Source organism: Medicago sativa, chromosome 8 (assembly GCF_051527215.1).
Source record: "Medicago sativa cultivar Bolivia chromosome 8, Bolivia_mono, whole genome shotgun sequence".
NCBI classification, from domain to species: Eukaryota; Viridiplantae; Streptophyta; class Magnoliopsida; order Fabales; family Fabaceae; genus Medicago; species Medicago sativa.
The window spans coordinates 18,908,420-18,916,323 of NC_140756.1; the positions used below are offsets into that span (position 1 = coordinate 18,908,420).

Consider the following 7,904-nt stretch of genomic DNA (forward strand, 5'->3'; position numbering starts at 1 on the left):
GTATTATTTAAAAAATTTATTATCATTGTTTTTTATTAGCGCTTCGACCTCTAAATGTACGAAATTTATTTTTAGATCTACCTCCGGAAGGTGTTAATATTTTTCTGAATGTTAGATAGTCATTCACCAAGTTGGTATGCTTGATGAAGAAAACTCAATACTGATTTGGCTTGAGTAACTAGATCCCGCGCATTCACAGGTTAAATTAAAAGTACAGATTGACAAAACCAAGTTAGTATGCTTGCCTTTGCTTAGTATGTGTTTAAGAGAAGGAACATTTTATAATGTTTTAAACAAGTATGTAAAAAATCATTAAAAAATTTAAAATTTTAAGCATAATTAAACAAATTTTAATTTAATAGGGACTAAAACTACATGCTGAAATTTTTTATAGGAGCCAAAATCTATCAAAAAAATTTATGAGGACTAAGAACGAAATTTGATATATTTATATGGACTAAAAACTTAATTAATTCTTCGTTTTATTATGTATCAAATTATTCCGGCCCGTGAGACCCGTGCGATGCACGGGTCGGCGTTCTAGTTGATAAGTAACAAATATTGTTACCTAAATAATACAGTAACTAAGTGTTTTCCTTAAACTTTTTCTGCAACAATAAAGCTAAATATCATAACATTTTTAATTATAAAATAGGCGACATATTTCATTTAACGGTAGACTGTTCAAATTCAAATCAAATGAGTGTGTATTTCACAACCAATTGATTATCTGCATTCGAATATGCAATAGCTATTCACATAAAACTCAAAAGAATGGAGGATTGATTATCTGCATTCGAATATGCAATAGCTATTCACATAAAACTCAAAAGAATGGAGGTTATGTAGAGAAATTAAAAGTTTGACTATATTGAAATTTTTAATCAACATTGAAGTATATTATTTTCAAAATATCCAATTTAGATTATAGAAAAAAATTTAGAAATTCAAATTTGTATGTTCTCTCAAAAAAAAAAAAATTGTATGAATTGTGATTTGTCACGGTCCACGTATGAGAAAAAACACACGAGTTAAATAAAAGAAAGACCGTTATATTGAGATTTAGATAAATTGTAACGAACTAAACCTGCAAAGGAAAATGAGAATCAAAGTAAGTTAAAAATGTAAATCATTCAATAAACAAAGATGAATAAGATAATTTACCGTAGAATATAAAGATTGTATGAAAATGATAAAAATCAAATATTAATTGTGTTTAATTTATCTTTGTTAAGAAAGTGGTGTTGGAGGTTGTTGGTGGATAAGGAAGGGTTATGGTATCGAGTGTTAAAGGCTCGGTATGGCGAGGTGGGAGGTCGGATTCAGGAGGGGGTAGGCACGCATCAGGGTGGTGGAGGACGATGTGTAACATTCGGAAGGGGTTGGGTCGGGAGTGGGGAGCTGGTTTGACGATAACACTAGGCGGGTGGTAGGTAATGACCTAAATACTTATTTTTGGACTGACAATTGGGTCGGCGGAGTTCCGCTGCGGATCAAATTCCACCGCCTTTTTGATTTGGCCATGCATCGAGAGTGTTCGGTGGAGGAGATGGCGGTGTTGGGGTGGGAGGAAGGAGGGAATGTGTGGGTATGGAATAGGCGTCTTTTGACGTGGGAGGAGGATTGTGTGAGGGAGTGCTATGTTTTGTTGAGTAACGTTGTTTTGCAGGATCATATCCAGGACTCTTGGAGGTGGCTGTTAGACCCTATTCAAGGTTATTCGGTTCGTGGGACTTATTAGTTTCTTACATCATCTGATGAACCAGAGGATAGGGGCACTACACCATTTATTGTCTCTGGCAACACTTTTTTAGGTAACATGTAAGAATTGTTGCCTAAAATGTCGTTTAGGCAACGATTTTGGACTGTTGCCAAAAATATTTCTGCAACCCCTGACAAACGTCCCCTAAAATACTTTTGGGGACGTTTTTGAAGCGTCACTAAGTTTTATATATGGCAACGATCATTAAATGTCCCCTTAGATACTTTTGGGGACGTTTTTCAAACGTCGCTATATTATTTTTTTTGGCAATATTTGGCAATTGTCCCCTTAAACTCTTTTGCGAAATTTTTTAGATTTTCACATTAGTTTTAACACAAGATTACATTTTTACAATGTTGCATACAATATTCAACAATATATAAAGGGAATGCACCTTTTTGGGTTGGGTTTTTTTCTTCCAATTTTACCCTTCATTTAAATTATGGATAATAGTCATTTTAGTCCCTGTATGTGTAAGGAGTAGGCACAATAGTCACTCAATGTATCGAAATTTTAAAATAGTTCCTGATTGTGCACTATGTTATTCAAAATAGTCATTTACTTTAAATTGCTTCGTTGATATTGTCATATTAGTCCCTGAACATCATATTAGTCCCTCAATATACTTATTTTGTTATCATATCAATCCTTATAAGTATTTTCTTATTTTCATATCAATCCTTGTATGAAAAGAGTTAATGTCAACATTGAGAGATTATTTTGACATCAGAGACTATTTTGACTAACGATGTGCACAATTAAAGACTATTATGTAATTTTGATATATTAAGGGATTGTTGAGACTAATCCTTACACATCCAGGGACTAAAATGACTATTATCCCTTTAAATTATTTTTATCATTTTTATAATATTATTTAAATTATATATTAGGAGGAACAATCCACAACAATAGGAACCATATTGAATACAATAAAAAAAACTTTATTTTAACCTTAGATAGAAAAATATTGTGCTTTCATGTAACATTTTTTCTTTCAATTTTACCCTTTATTTTTTTAGTTTTTTACCATTCTATCTGATCATACATGACCAGAAGGTGGTTGTCGGCGCTGTATTGAATGCGGTGGTTCCTGGTGGTTGTTTATACTTCGAGTGAGTGTTGGATCAAATGGGGAGTGTGTACCTGCATACACTCCGACGCTCAAGTCAGTAGAGTTCAGAATGGGGGGTTTGAGAGTGTGAGAGATTCTACCTTGGAGGCTGCGAGGAGCCTCCTATTTATAGAGGCGGGTGAATGCAGAGCCGTTGTAAGGCACACGTGTGGCCGACGGTTACGAAATCAGTAGAAATGTGGGTAAAGAGACGTTACTGTTCGTTTGAACAGGTCTCAGTTGCTCCGTGCACCCCCTCGCGGAGAAGGGGTGTGTTGCGAGTAATTTACCAAATGCAGCATTTGGGCTTGGTTTGTTATTAGGCCTAAGTGGTTAAGCCCAAGTCTTTGACCGGTCCAGAACACTATCATTCCATGCAAATAAAAGCCAGAAAACTGAAAAATGGACAAATTAGTTCTCATCTTGACGCTAGTTTATAATAATAGTAGTATTAACAACAACAACAACAACAACGACAACAACGACAACAACAACAACAACAACAACAACAACAACAACAACAACAATAATATATAAACGTGTTTACATATTAAACTCTTAATGCTTGCTTACGGAGCTCAAGTCTCTTATTAATAAGATCAATCCATTGTTTTTTTTTATTATAAAGGATCAATCCATTGTTATTTTTTTTCTTTCAAGAAGCTAAATTAACTCACTCAAATTGACACCGAAGAGAATCGAACCTCAGAATTCGAGGAGGAGCGCACTCCAGGATCAATCCATTGTTAATCAATCCATTGTTGATTCCCTCTGAACATGTAAAACTACATTAACCATTTTATTTTACAAAAAAGTTATTTAATTTAATAATAATAGAGTTATTAATGGTAGTAATATTTATTTATTTTTTATCTTTTTGTCAATTAATCTAAAAGCTAGAATTTCACCTCTTAAAATGAATAAATGTAAAATAAGTTTGAACTTTGATCATGCGTATTACAATGCTCCTCTCAACGTCTTAGGTTCGATTATATCTGGTGTCAATTTTAGTAGAATAATTTAGCTTCTTAAAATAATAATAATAATAATAATATATATCATATATAAAGAAAATACATGAATTTGGAATGCATTTTTTCTTTTCCAATTTTACCCCTTTATATAAAAAAATTATTCAGTATTTTATTCTTTTTATATTACTAGGGGGAATCATCGATTTTTGTCTAGATTTTTCATTATTCAAATTATATCTTTAATTTTTTATTTTAAATTACATCTATACATTAAGTGGAAAGCTATCCACACCACCTAAGAACATGGACGGAAGGAAGGTTTTTACCTTCCATTGATATTATTATTAAATTGATTAAACCCACTTAAAAATATTTTATATATTAAAATAAAAATAAATAAATTAATCAAAGAAACCTCGTGAAGCTTTCTCTGTCAATCAGTTTTGTGTGAACCTTTCTTAGTCACTATGAAATTTTAGATCTAAACCCTTCTCGGTGAACTCTTCTCACAGCCACCGTGAACTCTTCTCAACCACCGTGAACATTTCGTGAATATCCAAATCCTTTCGTCACCGTGAAACCCAATCCCTCTTGTCACTAAAACCTCATATCTGCCATTCTCTCACTCTCACCTTCATTCTCTCCGCAGTGAGATCCCTTTCTTGCCGTCGCCGTGAAATCATTTCTCGCTGTCAACTCTCACCGTCGTCATGAAACTGACAGTCGAAACCTTCGTTGTTGATATCGCCGTGAGATCCCTTCGTTGTTGCTGTGGCCATGCCATAACGAATCTCAGGTTCACTCTTTCTCCTTCCTTCGTTTCATTTTGCTTAATTAACTTCGAATTATATGTTCAAACGATTAGAAGAGTATTTTTTGTAGTGAAAAGATGTTCTAATAGTTATTGTTTTATTGACGGGATTTGTTGTTGTTGTAGTGAAGGATGTTGTGTTGAAATTGAGACAGTTTCTTACTCATAACAAGCATTTGGTTTTTGTTGCTGCTGGAATCAAGTTGAAAGATATTCAGGTAGGTATCAGAATCCAACCAATTTTTTGGATTTACGTATCAGAAAGAGAACTATCAGACATGTTTAATGTCATGTTTCTATGTGATAAACCAGACCTTGTAAAAATGTGGAGAAGTGATTAAATAAACCAAGTAAAAATGTGGAGAAGTGATTAAATAACTATGTTTATTGTCCTGTTTCTATCATTTGGTTTGAAAAAATTAGTTGATTTTATTTTATCTTGCTTGGACAATTATTAGGAATCAATTCATGAAAAATGGCTCGGGCCTTGTGAAAATGTGAAGTGACTAAATAAATCATATGCAGTCAAATAAAAGTCCTTAGGCTTAGATAGCAATTGTTAGTTAGAGGTCAATATGTTAAGATTTATTTTTCAACTAGTTGAAAAGTATAATAACCATGTTTTGCTTTCAAATATGATAGTTCATAGACATTTGACAATTAAATTTTTAACATTTATACACACTATTTCAATAGTGACTCTTATTAAAAGTTAAGACGTATGAAATTTAAAAGGTGATCTCCAACTGTATATGGCATGTTAAATCTTAGTTTGATGCTTCAGTAAGAAAGTAGGTTATTTCTTTGCAAATATTGCATGCTTCATTTTATGTTCATCACCCATAGTTTTTGTTGCAGCTCTTGTTGGTTTTATAGTTACATCTTCTGAATTGTTTGAGACACCCTGCAAGCTAGCTTTGTTCTCAGCCTTGTCGAGATAACGAAGTACCCACTACCATGGAATTGAACTTTCGACCACTTGTAGGGGGAAGTAAAACTTGTCTTTGAGTAATGTTTGATTTTAATCTACTATGAAATTGTTTATCTGGAGGGACTAGTCTGCAAACAGAGTCAAATGCGGTTTCTCAGAACACTGATGCTCTTGTATCTTAATTGTTGTTTTTAATTTAGTAGCACCCAATGATAATTTGCTTTTTTTTTATTAATCTGAACATGATGTTGAATATTTTACAGGATCTGAGCAGCCTGAACTACATGAAACTTGTGATTATGCTGAACAGAAAATAAGGAATGCTTTAGAGCTGAACAATACCAAGCTATGGACTTCACCGCATCTGATGAGGTTTTAGCTCTAGACTTATTGTATGTTTTCACTTTTATTCCCTGAATGAAACTTGCTTCAAACAACCTTATTGGCATGTCTAACTTAGCTTTAAGTAAAAGTTTTATTTATAACCTTTCTTTACTATTATCCGACTTGTGTTATTTGAATTTATTATTTAAATGAAGTCAATAAATAATTTTAACCTATTGAGATTGAAATATGGATGAAAGGTACTGACCTTGCTTAAGCTTTCACTATGAAGTTGCCCCTCTTATTAAAAACAATTAGTAAAATCATTTGCTTGTAGGTTATTAGAAGTTTGACATCTTTGAAATTGAAAGAGAATGTATCGCTACTATACACAACTTCATTGTAGAAGTTTAGTGATATGAAGCTTGGTGGAGTATGATATTGACTCTAGAAAACATGATATTAGTAGTTTTGGGTTGCTTGTTGACTATGTTTTTTTTTTGTTTGGATGACTTACTAGAACCATGTCAATCCCTTACTTAAAATTCTATTTCAGATCATTCTCGACCAATGTATCATGTATGTAAAATAAGAATTGAATCTATGCTACTAATATTTAATTCAAACTTATGTGTCTGATAAGTTATCATTAAGATGAAGCAATTGAATCATGCCTTCTTATTTATTTTAGAATATCGTTTTCTTTGATATCATTTTTCTTAAGACTTTAATTGAATCATTTTTACTACCATTGTTCTTTTAAAATATCAAATGTTAAGTTATACTATTATTTCGTGATTTATTACTATTATCTCTTAGGATTTGATTTATCAATCGGTTAATGCCTTCGATTTGGGTAAATGTTATGTATCTTGTTCTATTAACTCTTTCGGTTAAACAAGTGTAGTTGAATTTAAAGAGTGTTGTTACTACACCATATTGGTCGAGAATAAAGAGTTGTTATAACAACGACACTTATTAAGAGACACCCTTTCAAGTTGAGTTTCAGAACTTTCATTTTAAGTGATTTTGTTCCTTCTATTGACCACTAATTTTACTCTTTTAAATATGTGCAGCTACCAATGTCAAGTCTCAGCTGCAGTAGTTTTTGGTGCGGTTCGCATGAGTGGCAGGGTCTCCTGCAATCCAACCTGAGATTCAAGTGTGCAGCCTAACATTTTTAACTTATCTCCAAATATTTATTTGTGTAAACTTGGGAACAATTATCCCTCTTTTTAGCATGCCTTAGTGTAATATTTCAACCATGTTGACTTCGAATTTGCGGTAACAAGTTTTAGGAGACAAAAAGTAGCCATGATTATTGGTCAAGCTTAAGATTATTTGATTGATTAATAATGTAATTGTTATTTGATATAATCTTCACACTCCCTGTGCAATTGTCTATACAGAAATTTAATTTATTGCTGCTAATTCTGAAACTGATTATTTTTTGATTTTTTTTTTAAATCAATCACCTATTGCTACGTTTTAGAACTGTTGCATATAATCTATGGGGACGTTTTTTTAGTGCTCGTAGTTGCACATTAAAGCAACACTTGAAAACGTCGCCTTTGATGCTTAGGAAAAAACGTCCCCTATTCCTTAAACTTTATGGGACGATTATAAATAGTGTGCCCAAAAAGTGAGAAAAACGTCGCCTTAGACAATAGGCAACGCTCGAACAGGAGACGCCTGAAAAACGTCCCCTATTCTTTTAGGCAACGTTTTTCGGAGTTCTGGCAACATTTTTCAACTGTTGTTAGATAGTATAAATGGTGTAGTGGGGTGTTGTTCATAATGCTTGGCACAAGCAGGTTCCTTCAAAAGTTTCTCTGTTTGCTTGGTGTCTATTACGAGACCGACTTCCAACGAAAGTTAATCTGGTGAGACGATGTGCATTTCAACTAAACGATAATTTGTGTGCTGGAGGTTGTGGTAACATTGAGATGGCGGATCATCTCTTCATTTACTGTGATGTATTTGGTAGT

General features: G+C 33.0%; 1 long non-coding RNA gene across 1 annotated transcript; it reads left to right on the top strand.

The window, feature by feature from the left end:
• Nucleotides 1-4,758: 4,758 nt before the first annotated feature.
• On the top strand, nucleotides 4,759-7,347 carry LOC146897548 (uncharacterized). The gene is made up of 3 exons (XR_015021768.1): nucleotides 4,759-4,879; nucleotides 5,520-5,964; nucleotides 6,993-7,347. It is a non-coding gene; the product is annotated as an uncharacterized LOC146897548 (long non-coding RNA).
• Nucleotides 7,348-7,904: the final 557 nt, after the last annotated feature.